Source organism: Apium graveolens, chromosome 2 (genome assembly GCF_009905375.1).
Source record: "Apium graveolens cultivar Ventura chromosome 2, ASM990537v1, whole genome shotgun sequence".
Taxonomy (NCBI): Eukaryota; Viridiplantae; Streptophyta; class Magnoliopsida; order Apiales; family Apiaceae; genus Apium; species Apium graveolens.
The window spans coordinates 267,940,495-267,957,906 of NC_133648.1; the positions used below are offsets into that span (position 1 = coordinate 267,940,495).

At 41.4% G+C, this 17,412-nt stretch overlaps 1 non-coding gene across 1 annotated transcript; it reads left to right on the forward strand.

Annotated features, from left to right (window-relative positions):
• Window positions 1–12,847: 12,847 nt before the first annotated feature.
• Window positions 12,848–12,954, forward strand: LOC141709610 (small nucleolar RNA R71). The gene has a single exon (XR_012570176.1). It is a non-coding gene; the product is annotated as a small nucleolar RNA R71 (small nucleolar RNA).
• Window positions 12,955–17,412: the final 4,458 nt, after the last annotated feature.

Here is a 17,412-nt window from a genome sequence, read left to right on the forward strand (position 1 = left end):
TCAAGGCACTCTCTGAAACGGCCAAGTACAAGTATAAAACTTCATTCAAAGCTGGCTTGGCCAACAACGGGGCCTGGGCCATATATTTCTTTAATTTCTCGAATGCATTCTGGCTTTCCTTACTCCATACAAAATCCTTAACCTTCTTTAAAGACTTGAAGAAAGACAAACACTTGTCTCCAGACTTGGAGATGAATCGTCCTAACGCAGCAACCCTTCAAGTGAGCTTTTGAACATCTTTGATAGTTTTTGGTGGTTCCATGTCCAGGATTGCCTTTATTTTATCGGGATTGACCTCAATTCCTCTCTTGGAGACCATCAATCCCAAAAACTTTCCAAATCCTACTCCGAAAGCACACTTTGTAGGATTTAACATCATCTTGTGGTACCTCAGGACCTCGAAAGCTTCCCTCAAATGGGTTATATGATCAGTCTTCACTAGACTCTTGACTAATATGTCATCAACATAAACTTCCATGGTTTTGCCGATAAGATCCTTAAAAATTTTATTTACCAACCTTTGATAGGTGGCTCCTGCATTCTTGAGACCAAATGCCATAACAAGATACCAATAAATAGGAGTGTACACGGTTTGGCCAACCCGACCAATCCAAACCGAACCGACCCTATTTCGACCGAACCAAACCGACTTTTTTCAACCCGATACATATTTGGGTTGAAAAAATGTCAACCCGATTTAATTGGGTTGGATATGGTTTTCGATAATTTTAAACCAATCCAACCCAACCCGATTAAAATATATGTGTACATGCTAATAAGTTAATCCAAAAATTATATTTAGGCCTATTATATAGATCCATTTATCTGTAACTCTAACTTATAACCTCCGTGTTCATCGTTCATTTTATAATAATAATAGATGTTTGATCATTAGAGTTACATTTTTTGCATTTATGATTCATTCCAATATTTAAAGCGTAAGCAATATTATTAGTCCTTTTGGTGTCGAAAGTTAAATGCTTAAGACTATTCAATATGGAGGATTGTAATATTATTTTGAACTATTTTCAAGTGTTTTAGATTTTGAAATCTTATGTTTTATTGGCAATAAACACCAAAGTCAGTGATGAATGATACATTTGGGATGTCATCCTTGTGCATCCTAATCTGATTGTATCCATTAAATGCATCCATGAAGCTCAGCATCTCATGTCCAGAAGTGGCATCTATCAAAGTATCTATCATTGGCAACGGGAAACAGTCCTTAGGGCATGCGTCATTCAGATCAGTGAAGTCCACACACATCCTCCATTTTCCATTGGCCTTCTTCACTATTACAGGGTTTGCTAACCATTCTGGAAATTGTATCTCCTCGATGAAACCAGCCTCTAAGAGCTTCTCTCCTTCCTGTTTTATAGCTTCTTGCCTCTCTGGAGCAAAACTTCTTTTCTTTTACTTCACTGTCTTCCGATTTGGATCCACATTCAGCTTGTGAGTAATCAGTTTCGGGTCTATGTCTGGCATATCAGCTGCTAACCATGCAAATACATCACTATTTTCTTGCAAAAATTTCACCAACTTCCCTCTAAGGGGCTCCTCTAGTGTGGCTCCAACGAAAGTCACCTTCTCAGGATCCTCGGGAGCTAAAGGAATCGAGACCAAGTATTCTGCGGGCTTCCCTCTTTTCTTATCATTCTCTCGAATATCCAGATCTTCAATAGAAAGAACCTGCCCCCGACTCCATCTGCCCTCAGAGAGGCTACATAACAACTTCTACCCATTTTTTGATCTCCTCTCTCTTCTCCAATCCCATTCTGGGTGGGAAACTTCATAACTGAATGGTAGGAAGAAGGGACTGCCTTGAAGGCATGTATCCCTGTTCTCCCCATGATAGCATTGTAAGTTGAACTAGCCTTTACCACCACAAAGTCCAACATCTGTGTTGCTTGTCTTGGTTCATGTCCTATGGTTGTTGGCAACTTGATTATCCCTTCCACGGGGCACTCCACTCCCGCAAATCCATATATCGGCATGTCGGTTGGGGTCAATTGGGATTCATTATACCCCATCCATAAAAAGGTGTCATGGAGCAAGATATCCACTAAAGCACCATTATCCACAAGGACCCTCTTAACCGGGCTGTTTCCTATTATAGGTGTTATGACCAGCGGGTCGTCATGAGGAAATTTCACACCCTCTAGGTCAGAATCATCAAAATCCATTGTTACTCCTGTCATGGCCCTCTTCGAGGCTTCTCTAACAATACGCATAACCTCCCTGGCATATGCTTTCCTGGAGTTCTTGGATAATCCAGCAGCAGTTGGTCCTCCAAAAATCGTGCTTATCATAGGTCCTCGGGGTCGTGGTCCTCCAAAGATTGCATTTATGACTGGTCCCCTAGGCTGGGGATTCCGCCCCTGATCGTCTTGGTCCCTCCTACGATCTTCAAAGTTCTTTCTCCCATTGTTATTCCTATCTCTTCCTTCCCCAGTGTACTTGTTCAATCTTGCTTTCTGAATGAGGAACTCTATTTCATCTTTCATTTGCCTACACTCATCGGTGTCATGACCAATATCTTTATGAAATCTATAATATTTTCTCTTGTCTAGCTTGACAGGATCTGCCTTCAAGGGTTTAGGCCAACGAATATCTTGGTCTTTCTCGATTTCCATCAAGATCTGGCTTCTAGGAGCATTCAGCTTAGCGTATTTAGCGAACTTTTGCCCAGGTCCTCCCTTCTTAGGGGTTGAATCAGGGTTTTGCTCAGTTCTAGGATACTTGTCCTTAGCAATATATTCCAGATCAGTTTTCTGCTTCTTGCCTCCAGCGGGCTCGTTGCTCTCTACGGTCTTCCTCATGCTCCCTTCCACCTTGATGTACTTCCCAGCCCTATCTTGGAGCTGCAACATGCTCTCAGGGGGCGCTTGGCCAAGGACATCTTGAAGAAATCATCCCTAGTTCCATGTTGTAGTGCTATCATGGCTTGTCATCAAGGTCCGGGACTTTTAAAGCTTCCTTCGTGAAACGATTCAGGTAGTCTCTCAAGGATTCCTTCGCTCCCTGCACAATGCTCATGAGTGATGCTGAACTTATTTCATGCACTCTCCTGCTGATGAACTGCTTAATAAAAGCCTGACTTAATTCTCTGAAAGACCCAATAGAGTATGGGGGCAAACGACTATACCATCTTTGAGCCATATCCAAGAGGGTTTGAGGAAAGGCCCGACACTTAATAGCGTCATTCACGGGCTGCAATAACAGTACATTGGAGAATGTCCTGACATGATTAGCGGGACTTCCCGTGCCATCATAAACTTTGATAGTGGGCATCTAAAACTTCCTTGAGATATGGGCATTCATTATCTCTTCAGTGAATGGTGGAGTAGGATCATCAGGATCTCCAAGGGGAAGAAGATTGCTTGGATCAGCTCTTGGGACTACAGCCCTTCTTTCTGACCGACCATCCAGGTTATGATTGGAGGAGGATTTCTCCCCCTAGGTGGTAATGGGGGTCTGGGAACCTGGTGCGCCTCCAAGTCGCGCTTCAGCCTTTGAATCTCAGCCTCATGGGCCTTGATTCTCTCCTGCACTTCTTGGGGATTCACCCCTCGGGTGCTTCTAGGACGCTGGTTACCATCAGCCATCGGCTCTTTGCCAGCACACCTCCTTTTTGGGGCCACTTCATCATCCGAGGATTCAGAGTCTCTCTCAGTATAAGCACCAGAAAATTCCTGATCCTCCGGGATAGGAGCCAAACCTTGTATGTAGGGGGTGTTCGCCCTCGTGCTTCACCCCGTCCAGCATCTCCACTTCCTCCAACCTCGGGGTAAAGGGGCATCCCATATGGGGGGTTAGTGTTAGGGCGAAATCACGCGCTAATAATACACACAAGTATACGCGTTCGCAAGTAATATAGAATACTTTCTAGTTCATTCCCACAGAGACTCAGACTAATTATTTTTCAATTAAACTCACTCACCAATGTATGAATACTTCTCAATGTTAAGACAATAACGCTTAGAATTGATTAACTAATTATTAACTTCAATTAACTACTACAATTGAGCACTTAATTAACACTTAGAATTAACAAAATTAAAACACTCATGAGATCACAACTTCATTACTACTTCCTTCAATAGTCATTGTTATTACCCTTAGCATGCAACAGTGATGATATTAATCGAATAACACGAAACTGATAAAAGCCAATTTTCATTGTACTAATACCATTCTACCAAACATCCACAATTAAGATAGAAGTTGAATAGGCATCAATTATATTGAGTCCCTATATGTCTACAGAAATTGAAAACTTAACGATTGAAGAACAAGTTATTCCTTTTGATTACACAGGGCGAATAAAACGGTTAGAGTTACCCACTAATCATGCAACATCATACATGAACCTATGCTAGCATGGCAAGTTCTAAATCTCAAGATCCACCGTCGCTTCACAAGAGATTAACACTCTATCTTAAATGTTCGCGACGCACATAAGACGAATAAGCACAACCAATACTAGATATCATACAATCATCACACACTAAGGTATTAAATAACTTAACTAAAGAATTCCATAGTAAATCCTTTACGACCCCATGATCACGATTAGCCCATGATAGCACTTATCGTCATCATGGGTTCATATGAAAACATGATAAATAAACACAGGAGAATAATAACTAAACTAATTATATTAAACCAGAGTACGTCACAAGAGTAAATAGGTTCAAAGTAAGAAAACTAGCATCCAACGTTACAATGAAATAAAGAATCACAAGAAAATATGCTTCCTCTTCATTGCGGTGTGCTAAAACGGTCTTCTTCCTTATCTCCTTCGCTCTTCGATTAATACAACGATCCAACCTTTGTGAAACGTCTCTGAAATCTACTTATATAGGAGTCCCATAAAACTCAGATTACTCAGAAGTTGGAAGCCAAACAGAAATAGGAGCCTAAAATAATTATTCTGAAATTACGACCCTGCGCGGCCGCTCAGCATAGCTGAGCGGGTGCTCAGCTTCCTGCGCGGCCGCTCAGCATAGCTGAGCGAGCGCTCAGACCCTTTCTGGAAAATTGATCTGTTTTGCTCCGTTTCTTCGCTGCAATATGCTCCTCTCTTCCCACTTACAATGCTAAGCACATGCCAAGGCTTATTATTGATGAATTCTCCCCCGCAATGCAACTAATATCCTGGAATGCACAAACACTAGAAAAACACATCAAATATACAAAATACTTGATTTCAAGACACCAATTTAAGCTATTATAAGACGCTCTAAGTGGTATAAAATGCCACTTATCACACCCCCAAACTTAAATCGATGCTTGTCCTCAAGCGTCACAGACTCAAAAACAACATAAAAACATGCATGAATGCAATCTACATGAAATGCAGCGATCCCCCTTACTACTACCAAACCAACCAACTTACGACATCTCAACAAATGCAATTAGGCGAATAAAGATCAATCAAATCCTGTAAACTAACATACAACCAGAAACGTGGTGTGTGCAGATGCTTAACAGATATGCTTCGGAACTAGATCAATTATCATGACTCAACTATCATCAAGGCAATCACATGATTATACAAAGAATAAAAATTCTAGGCACAAAGTGACTTATAACACTTCAAGAATCCTGGAGCTTATTACAGAACCATGCTTTTTATTTATAACAAACAAATGCTTATTTGACCGTGCAATGAGTGAGGTCCACAAAAGACTTATACAATGGCATCCATGTAGCGAGCGTTAGGTTAGCGGATCCCAGATTATAAAAGCCTTAGGTCGCTAGGCACAAAGTCCCCTAAGAACTTAATAACTCGAATACCAAAGAGCCCACTCGTGATCAATTATGCATTAACTTTTTATTTTTTTCTTCTTCTTTTTTTCTTTTTTTTCTTTTCTTTTTTTTTCTTTTTTTTTTCAAAATTTCTGAGCAAGTGTGTTTCGCTCCATCTTGCTCAACCCTAGACTACTCGCATAAACATACGAGCCGGCTACTAGCCATTTGACGCCTAGCCATAATTAGCAACGATTTCTATTTTTTACTCCAATTTATTTCTTTTCATGCCTTTTATCACTAAGAACCTATTATAAAATTCTAAGCATAATAAATAGATTAACCTCGAAAACCATCAAACCATAACAACAATCTAGTCCTTAAGCATTCTCTAAGACTTAGTGAAAATACAAGTGTTTCTAGCATGCATATCAACCTACACGACTCAACATTACTTTAACGCTATCACTACACTCGCATCAACATCACAAATCAATTGGTAAATCAGCGCAAAAGGGATCATGGCAAATGCATGAGCTACATGATATGATAAACAATTAAAGCTATATAAAAAAACTATATGGCAAAAATTATGCAATTATATGAACTAAACTATCATGAATATGCAACTATATGACACACACACAAAATATTCCTTAACTACCACCCCCAAACTTAAAATCTTCACTGTCCCCAGTGAAGGTTGTAGAAAGAAACACAGGATATACCTACTCGGAGAGATCATCATCATCTTCATCACCCTCAGAGGGTGGTGTATCAGGAGGCGGATATACAGAGTCCTCACCAAAAACTGGCCACTGGATGTCAGCTCCAAGGCCTCGAAATGCAGTCCCTAGTGCAAGGGTGAGCTCCTGAGAATACCTGCTATGCGTCTCGTACATAGCATCCATCCTCCATGACAGCCTCCTATACTGGGCATCAGCCATCCCAGTACCCTCCTGAGCTCTAGAAGAACCAGCCTCATCACGCCTTGGCCTCGCCATGGTAGCATCTCGTGCTGGACGCCCTCCTGGAAGATGATAACCCATCCCATACTCCTTGAGCTCACCACCGGTCCACTCCTGCATCGCATGCAGAGTCCCGGCAACTGCAACTGCTCATGAGACGGCCACTGAACTCCTACCGCTCGGTAAAGCTTGGTAACCGTAGATGCATAAGGGATGTTCATGTGCTTAGCTCCCCTCAAAAACTTCAGAATTCCGTGGTAGATAAACTCACTAAGGTCCACATAGTACTCCTCATTCAAAATTCCCCACAACAACTGTGCTCTCTCAACTGTGACCTCATGTGCATGCGAAGTAGGCAAAATATTAGCACAAATAAAAGCATTCCATGCTCGGGCATACCTATTCATGGCTATCACCGAAAAGTGATGATACTCATTAGTTCTAGTCTTGAAGGTCCAAACTGTGCCGGCCTACAGAGAGTAGCACAAATCAAATCCAAGTCAAAATCCTCAGTAGCCTTCTCATTCCAGTTCTCCTCCGTGGGCTTCCTCTGTCTCTGCCCAATCACACGGCGAATCGCCGCAGGGTGATAATCCACCGTCATCTCCCGGACCACAGAATACCCATTATTCTCAGCCTTCGCGTTCACATAGAACTCGCGAACCACACTCATCAGCACTGCTTCAGGCGACTCACAAAAAGCTATCCACCCCTTCTCAGCAATCATAGGTAATAACTCACCATCCCTCCCCGATGGTAAGAATCCCCTCTCCTTCAAAATTGGCTTCCCCAGAAGCCTAGTGTACTCCTCCTCAGTAGCCCTATCATTCAAATGAGGCCTCACAGCAGTACCCCTCGAGGAATCAGCAGTAGGGACAGTGTTGCCGCTATCGATAGTCCTTGCTCTCTTGGGTGCCATCGAAACTGAGTAAAAGTGCTTGAGATTTGTGTTTTTGTGTTTGGGAGAGAGTTGAAGTGTTGAAAGTGTATGGGAGATATATGGGATAGGTGTATGTATATATAGGGTATGGATTAGGGTAGAATTTGATTAGGAGTGGGGTTAAGGGTTAAAATCATGGGATAATGGGGAAATAGGTCATGGGTTTATGGGCTGTGTTTTGTGTTTTTATTTTTCTGATTTTTTGCTGGTTTTTTATTGATCATAAAAAAATTTCTCCCAGTCGGCCCCTGAGTGGTCGCTCAGCAGTGCTGAGCGGGCGCTCATCTTGATGAGCGGGCTTCTGGAAAAAAATTTTCCATGCTCCATTTTTTTTGATTTTTTTATGGTTTTGGATAGGTTATTAACTTCTAAGGGTTCCTGTAACAACAAATCATGGGTTGCCTCCCACGAAGCGCTTCTTTTTCGTCATTAGCTTGACGTTGTGTACCTTCCTCAAGTTGACAATAAAACGGCACTAACCACTTCCCGGTTTGCCGTGTCCCCATAGTAGTGCTTTAAACGCTGACCATTAACCTTGAATGCTTAGTCCGGATCATTCTCAAAAATCTCCACCGCTCCATGTGGAAACACAATTTTGACAATAAAAGGTCCAGACCACCTTGATTTCAACTTCCCAGGAAAAAGTCGGAGACGAAAGTTGAATAAGAGAACTTGTTGCCCCGACACGAATAACTTAGGATGTAGCTTCCTATCGTGCCACCTTTTCACTTTTTCCTTGTACATTTTGTTGTTCTCGTACGCTTGGAGTCGAAATTCATCAAGTTCATTAAGCTGAAGCATTCGCTTCTTTCCAGCTGCATCTAGATCCAGGTTCAACTTCTTCAACACCCAATAGGCCTTATGCCCAAGCTCCGCAGGTAAATGACATCCCTTACCATACACCAGTTGAAACGGGGACATACCAAGTGGGGTTTTGTATGTTGTCCTGTAAGCCCAAACAGCTTCATCGAGCTTTAAAGACTAATCCTTCCTTGACGGACAAACAACCTTCTCTAAAATGCACTTGATCTCTCTGTTAGACACTTCCACTTGACCATTTGTTTACGGATGATAGGCAGTAGCAACTCGATGATTCACATTGTAGCGCTGCATCATAGAAGTGAACTTACGGTTGCAGAAATGCGACCCTTCATCACATATGATTACTCGTGGCATTCCAAACCTTGTGAAAATCTGCTTATGAAGAAAATTCAACACTGCCCTTGCATCATTTGTCGGTAAAGCCTTGACTTTTACCCATTTTGAGACATAATCGACTGCCAGCAAGATGTACTGATTGTTGCAGGATGAAACAAAAGGCCCCATGAAATCGATTCCCCATACATCAAAGACCTCGACTTCAAGCATCACATTTAACGGCATCTCATCCTTTCTCGTAAGATTTCCCACTCTTTGGCAACGATCACACCTTAAAACAAACTGATGAGCATCCTTAAACTAAGTAGGCCAGAAAAAACCTGCTTGCAGAATACGAGCTGCCGTCTTTTTACCACCATAGTGTCCATCATAAACTGTGGAGTGGCAATCTCGTAATATCCCCTCCGTCTCACAGAATGGGATACATCTCCTGATGATCTGCTCAGCTCCCTGTCTAAACAAATACGGTTCATCCCACATATACCACTTCACCTCATGCAGAAACTTCTTCTTTTGAGCTGCGGTCAGATTAGGAGGCATTATATTGCTGACAAGATAATTCACAATATCTGCGAACCATGGCTCTTCCTCCTGAACTGCGAACAACTGCTCATCCGGAAAAGATTCGTTGATCAATGTCTTATCATGTGAAGTAGACTCGGGATTCTCCAATCTAGATAGATGGTCAGCTACTTGATTCTCAGTACCTTTTCGATCCTTGATCTCTAACTCAAATTCCTGTAGCAAGAGCACCCAACGAATGAGTCTCGGCTTCGAATCCTTCTTGGAAACCAAATAGCGAATGGCCACATGATCAGTGAATACTGTCACTTTTGTCCCAAGCAGATAAGATCGAAATTTTTCGAAACCGAAGACTATAGCCAAGAGCTCCTTCTCAGTAGTGGTGTAGTTCATTTGGGCCCCATTTAAGGTCTTGCTAGCATAGTAGACCACATGAAAGAGATTATTCTTGCGCTGCCCAAGAACTGCGCCCACCGTATAATCACTCGCATCGCACATCATCTTAAAAGGCTCCGTCCAATCAGGCGCTGTAATAACTGGTGCAGTGATCAAACTCTTCTTAAGAGTCTCGAATACCGTCAAACATTCATCATCAAATTTAAAAGGCACCTCCTTCTCAAGCAAGTTGCACAGTGGCTTAGATATCTTCGAAAAGTCCTTGATGAAATGCCGATAAAAACCCGCATGACCAAGAAAACTATGGATTCCTTTCACAGAAATAGGTAGTGGAAGATTTTCAATGACTCCCACCTTGGCTTTGTCCACCTCAAGACCCTTGCTAGAGACTTTATACCCAAGAATAATGCCTTCACGCACCATAAAATGACATTTTTCCCAATTGAGCACCAAATTAGTTTCCACACACCTTTTTAGCACTGCACGAAGATTATTCAAACATTCATCATACGAGTGTCCAAAGACGGAGAAGTCATCCATGAAAACCCCGACATTATTTCCAATCATGTCAGAGAATATAACCATCATACATCTCTGAAAAGTGGCCGGTGCGCTACATAACCCAAACGAAACTCTGTGAAAAGCAAACGTGCCAAATGGACAAGTGAAGGTAGTCTTTTCTTGATCCTCTGGTGCAATACAAATCTGATTATACCCTAAGTAGCCATCCAGAAGATAATAATACTCATGACCAGCCAACCTGTCAAGCATTTGATCAATAAACGGAAGAGGACAGTGATCCTTCCTCGTGACCTTTTTCAACTTTCTATAATCCATGCATACTCTCCATCCTGTGACTGTTCGAGTGGGGATGAGCTCGTTCTTCTCATTTGCTACCACAGTGATACCTCCTTTCTTAGGTACACATTGCACGGGGCTCACCCAAGAACTGTCAGAAATAGGATAAATGATTCCTGCATCCAGCCACTTCAGAATTTCTTTCTTCACCACCTCTTTCATGATAGGATTAAGTATGCGCTGTTGCTCAACAGTCGGCTTACTACCCTCCTCTAGCAGAATCTTATGCATGTAATATGAAGGGTTGATCCCTTTGATGTCTGCTATGGTCCATCCAATAGCCGATTTGAATTCTCTCAAGATCTTTAAGAGCTTGTCCTCCTCACTACCTGAAAGGTCAGATGCAATAATAACAGGTAAAGTAGATGCATCACCTAAAAAAGCATACCTCAAGTGTTCAGGCAATGGCTTAAGCTCCAAGGTGGGTGCTTCCTCAATTAATGGTTTGAGCTTTCCTTCAGCATTTTTGAGGTCAGAAGTACCAAGAGATTCAAATGGCATGTCTAGCTTTCGCTTCCAGGGAGAAGCATTAAGGTATTGTAATTTCTCATTGCCATCCTCATCATCACAGTCAAAATCCCCCACTAAGGCCTTCTCTAATGCATCAGACATTAGCATATGATCGAGTTCTGAAGTAACCGCAGAAACAATCACATCCACTTTTAAGCATTCTTCATCTTCTGTAGGGAATTTCATTGCTTTGAATACAATGAATGTCACATCCTGATCCTGCACCCGCATAGTAAGTTGACCTTTCTACACATCTATCAAGGTACGGCCGGTAGCCAAGAAAGGTCTTCCCAAGATTATGGGAATCTTCTTATCTTCCTCGAAATCTAGAATAACAAAGTCGGCAGGAAAGAAGAGCTTATCCACCTTGACTAGCACATCCTCCATTATGCCTCTTGGGTAAGTAATGGAACGATCAGCCAATTGTAGAGACATGTAGGTGGGCTTTGGATCAGGCAAATCCAACTTTTTAAAGATCAACAACGGCATCAGATTGATGCTTGCTCCCAAATCGCAAAGGCACTTATCAAAAGACAACTTGCCAATGGTGCAAGGAATGGTGAAGCTACCTGGATCATTAAGCTTTGGAGGTAACTTTGGCTGCAGCACAGCACTGCATTCTTCCGTTAGAGCAACGGCCTCAAGGTTATCCAGGTTCACCTTCCTTGAAAGAATACTCTTCATAAACCTCGAATAACTAGGCATTTGCTCCAGAGCCTCAGCGAAAGGTATATTGATGTGAAGTTTCTTGAACACCTCCAGAAACTTACTAAACTGCTTATCCAGCTTTTGTTATTGCAATCTCATAGGGAAAGGTGGTGGAGGATAGAGCTGTTTCTCCCATGTATTACCCTCAGGCAGAGTGTGTTCAACAGTAGTCTTCCTAGGTTCCACCGCTTTCTCCTTTTGCTTAGCTTCTTCATCTCCAACTTCAGCTTCTCCTTCTTTTGCTTTTTTAGCATCAACAACCTTTCCAGACCTTAAGGTAATAGCCTTGACTTGCTCTTTAGCTTCTTTCCTGCCTGGCACTTCAGTATCACTGGGAAGTGTGCCCGGTTGACAATTTAGCACTGCATTGGCTATTTGACCAATTTGATTTTCCAAGGTCTTGATCGACACCGTCTGACTCTTGCACAATAGCTTAAGTTCCTCAAAATTAGCACTAGTGGGTGCAGCTGCACCTCCCTGTTGAGGATATGATTGCCTTTGAGCATATTGCTGCGGTTGCTGGAATCCAGGTGGACTGAACTGCTTACTCACACCTTGCTGATATGGTTGTTGAATAGCATTCTAATTATTACCCCAGCTGAAATTTGGATGATTTCTGTTTTTAAGATGATAAGTAGCTGGCACAGGCTGCTATTGTCGCTGATAATTGTTCACATACTGAACAGATTCGTTAACAAGAGAACACTGATCCGTAGCATGAGAACCTGCACAAAGCTCACATACCATAGCTATCTGATTGACTCCATAGGTGGCTAAAGAATCGACCTTCATAGACAGCGCTTGGAGCTGCGCTGCAATAGCGGTGGCTGCATCGACTTCCAGAATACCTGCTACCTTCCCAGGTATCATCCTTTAAGTTGGGTTTTGATGCTCATTTGCAGCCATAGTCTCAATAAGATTATAAGCCTCAGTATAGCTTTTGGCCCACAAGGCTCCTCCAGCTGCTGCATCGAGCATGGGCCGAGATTGGGCCCCCAAACCATTATAGAAACCAGTGATCACCATCCAATCGGGCATTCCATGATGTGGACACTTTCTCAACATTTCCTTGTAGCGCTCCCAAGCTTCGCACATAGATTCCGTAGGTTGTTGCGCAAACTGAGTAAGAGCACTCCTTATAGCAGCAGTCTTTGCCATTGGATAAAACTTCACCAGAAACTTTTGCGCAAGATCTTGCCAAGTAGTGATGGACCCAACTGGTTCAGAATATAACCAGTCCTTAGCTTTATCCCTCAGAGAGAATGGGAAAAGCCTCAGCTTGATAGCCTCATTAGTCACACCATTGTATTTGAAAGTACTGCAAATCTCGACAAAATTCCTTATGTGCATGTTGGGGTCTTCAGTCGCAGCACCTCCAAAAGAAACAGAATTCTGCACCATCTGAATAGTGCCCGGCTTGATTTCAAAGGTGTTAGCTTGGATAGCCGGATGAAGAATGCTTGACTGAATGTCATCAATTTTAGGCCGAGAAAAGTCCATAAGAGCTGGATCTGCCGGAACAATACGAACACCCATGATTACTGGCTCTTTCTGGTCACTTCCTGAATCCGAATCTTCAAAATCTATCTTCTCCGGAATATCAAGAACTTCGACTGTCTCCTCAGCTGTATCTAAAGTCCTCTTGCGAGTACGAGAACGAGTTTGCATAAACGCTCGCTAAAGTACCTAAAACACAACCGGAAACAATAAGTAACACATCTTAATCACTGAGTCCTAATGACCAATGATGGTAAGTACATAAATGAAACAAATACGCCGAGTCCCCGGCAGCGGCGCCAAAAACTTGTTAGGACGAAATCACGCGCTAATAATACACGCAAGTATACGCGTTCGCAATTAATATAGAATACTTTCTAGTTCGTTCCCACAGAGACTTAGACTAATTATTGTTCAATTAAACTCACTCACCAATGTATGATTACTTCTCAATGTTAAGACAATAACGCTTAGAATTGATTAACTAATTATTAACTACAATTAACTACTACAATTGAGCATTTAATTAACACTTAGAATTAACAATATTAAAACACTCATGAGATCACAACTTCATTACTACTTCCTTCAATAGTCATTGTTATTACCCTTAGCATGCAACAGTGATGATATTAATCAAATATCACGAAACTGATAAAATCCAATTTTCATTATACTAATACCATTCTACCAAACATCCGCAATTAAGATAGAAGTTGAATAGGCATCAATTATGTTGAGTCCCTATATGTCTACAGAAATTGACAACATAATGATTTAAGAACAAGTTATTACTTTTGATTACACAGGGCGAATAAAACGGTTAGAGTTACCCACTAATCATGCAACATAATACATGAACCTATGCTAGCATGGCAAGTTCTAAATCTCAAGATCCACTATCGCTTCACAAGAGATTAACACCCTATCTTATTTGTTCGTGACGCACATAAGAAGAATAAGCACAACCAATACTAGATATCATACAATCATCATACACTAAGGTATTAAACAACTTAACTAAAGAATTCCATAGTAAATCCGTTACGACCCCATGATCACGATTAGCCCATGATAGCACTTATCGTCATCATGGGTTCATATGAAAACATGATAAATAAACACAGGAGAATAATAACTAAACTAATTATATTAAACCAGAGTACGTCACAAGAGTAAATAGGTTCAAAGTAAGAAAACTAGCATCCAACGTTACAACGAAATAAAGAATCACAAGAAAATATGCTTCCTCTTCGTTGCGGTGAGCTAAAACGGTCTTCTTCCTTATCTCTTTCGCTCTTCGATTAATACAACGATCCAACCTTTGTGAAATGTCTCTGAAATCTACTTATATAGGAGTCCCATAAAACTCAGATTACTCAGAAGTTAGAAGGCAAACAGAAAAAGGAGTCTAAAATAATTATTCTAAAATTACGACCCTGCGCGACCACTCAGCATAGATGAGCGGGCGCTCAGCTTCCTGCGCGGCCGCTCAGCATAGCTGAACGGGCGCTCAGACCCTTTTAGGAAAATTGATCTGTTTTGCTCTATTTCTTCGCTGCAATCTGCTCCGCTCTTCCCACTTACAATGCTAAACATATGCCAAGGCTTATTATTGATGAATTCTCCCCCGCAATGCAACTAATACCCTGAAATGCACAAACACTAGAAAAATGCATCAAATACACAAAATACTTGATTTCAAGACACCAATTTAAGCTATTATAAGACGCTCTAAGTGGTATAAAATTCCACTTATCAGTTAGTAGTCACAATAGTTGAATACTCATACCCAACGGGTCGAGAATTCACAGGTGTATGTAGCTACTGAAGTTGGGAATTCGTCCCTTGAGTAACCGAGGGAATCGTCCCTTGTGGCTGAGGTTCAGTTGCCCCTAACTGGGCTTCTCCTGGGGTGGAGGCATATGTTGAGTGCGGAGGTACCTCCACGGTTGACGAAATCGCTTGGGTTGTCCCCGCGGGTGTTCCTCCTTCAAGGGCGCTACTTATTCTCAGTGTTCTCACCATGGTTGTTGTTGTGCCTTCCCACAGACGGCGCCAAATGTTATGGATCAAAAACTAGGGTATATTAATTGCTGTATTTATTACTAATGAACGTGAGCTTCAAGGCTCGATTTGACTGCTCTTGTATTTCATGACTCGATCTGCCTTAACAAGATTCCAACGTACCTTGCTGATTGCCAAGGATCAAGTCAAAAAACGTAGTTCTAATTTGTGGGGTTAGGCCCCTTATATAGATGTTGGGAGTCCTTGAATTGGACTTGGGTTAGGAGACTTGATGGGCAAGTCTCATAATTAGAATGGATTTTGGAGTCCTAAAAGGTAGGAAGTTGATTCCGTATCCCACCAGGTTCTTTGGAGGCCAATATTCAAGGATTTATTTCTCCATTAGGACTCATCTTATGAGCTGACTTATCCATTATTAATTAATTACGAAATTAATTAATATTCAGGGTTTTGGGCCTTCTCAAATGGGCCTAGCTGTTGGCCCAATTCTGATATGATTAATGCAACATTAATTACATACCCAGACCTTATTTTCTTCCCTATCAGTCACCTATATTTTTCTTCTTGTTGTTCAAGGCATCATAATCAAGACCAATAGCAATATTTGCACATGGCTTATTTTTCTCATGGTACTGTCCAACTAGCTCAGATGCATTCTTGAAGGACTTCAACTTAACCTCATTCTTTTCCAGCTTTTCCCTTAACACTGCTTCAATCTCACTTGCACACTTGAGCTTGTTCTTCAGATATGCATTCTCTTGTCTTACAGCTTCAAGCTCTACCAACAACAATTCAGCTTCTTGTTTCTCATTTTCAAGTTTCTCATTTATATTTGTCAGTCTGCTAACTTCTTCATTAGCAGCAACCATACTTGTATGAATTTAAAACATTTATGTGCTCATCTTCACTACAGTTTCCTTATATTGACTCACATTTAAATCAATGATGGTGAGAGTTGGTACCTGTGATTTTGATGAGGATGACTCTCCTTGCTCCAAGGCCATTAGTGCATAATTTCCAACTTCCTCATCTTCATCATTATCAGAATCATCCCAACTTTTTCCCTCTACAATATAAGCTTTGCTTTACTGTTTCTTCAAAAGAGCTTCATACTTTGCTTTAAATTCAAGATAAGCTTTGTCTTTCTTTGCTTTCTTGGGTTTCCTGCATTCTGTAGCAAAATGGCCTAGTTCATCACAATTGAAGCACCTTATCTTTGATATGTCAATAGATCCAGATTTGTAGCCATTTTTGCTATCAGATGTGTACTTCCCTTTTCCTTTCCAGCTGCTGTCTTTGTTGAATGATTATCCTTTACCCTTGAAGAATCTTGGCTTCTTTACTCTAATGTTAGAGAACTTTCTTGCTAGATAGGCCATTAATTGAACAAGCTCATCAAGTTCATCCATGGTGTAGAATCATCTTCTTCCAATTCCAGAATGACTTGTTCATGTGAATCATTGGTTCTTTGCTCACTTGTTGAGGCAATTGGAGTCTGGAATCTTGTCTCATCATTAGAGGTCTGGCTTTCATTGACAATTAGATCACTTGAACCATCTACAACATGCCCTTTACCAACTCTGTTAGGTCACACACACTGTAGAAGTGTAACACCCCCAAATCCGGGGTCGGGGATCCGGGTTGTCACGAGTTCCATTTCCCTTAATAACACCCAATCTAAATAAACAAATAACTACTCTGTACTGTGACCCCACAATAAACACACACACCACAAGTTATAGTCTCAGAGATGAATACCCAAAAATAACACAAGTCCTTATATTCCACAATTATAAACCGTTACACCTTAAAAGAGTTCTGAATAAATTTACATATTCCTTGCCATTATTACAATTCATATTATACATAAGTCTGGTTCATCAATAGTTGAAAACCTAGCCTATTGGTAGCTCCTACCTCAGCTACGGCGGCATCAATGCTTCCAGAAGAGTGCGAAACATTTTCTAACCGCTTGTGAATCGGGAGCTTGGTCTTGTTCATCTTTTCTATCTGTTGTTGTGTGATGAAAGAAGAAAGCAAGGGTGAGCAGCAAGCCCGCCAAAATAATATGTATAA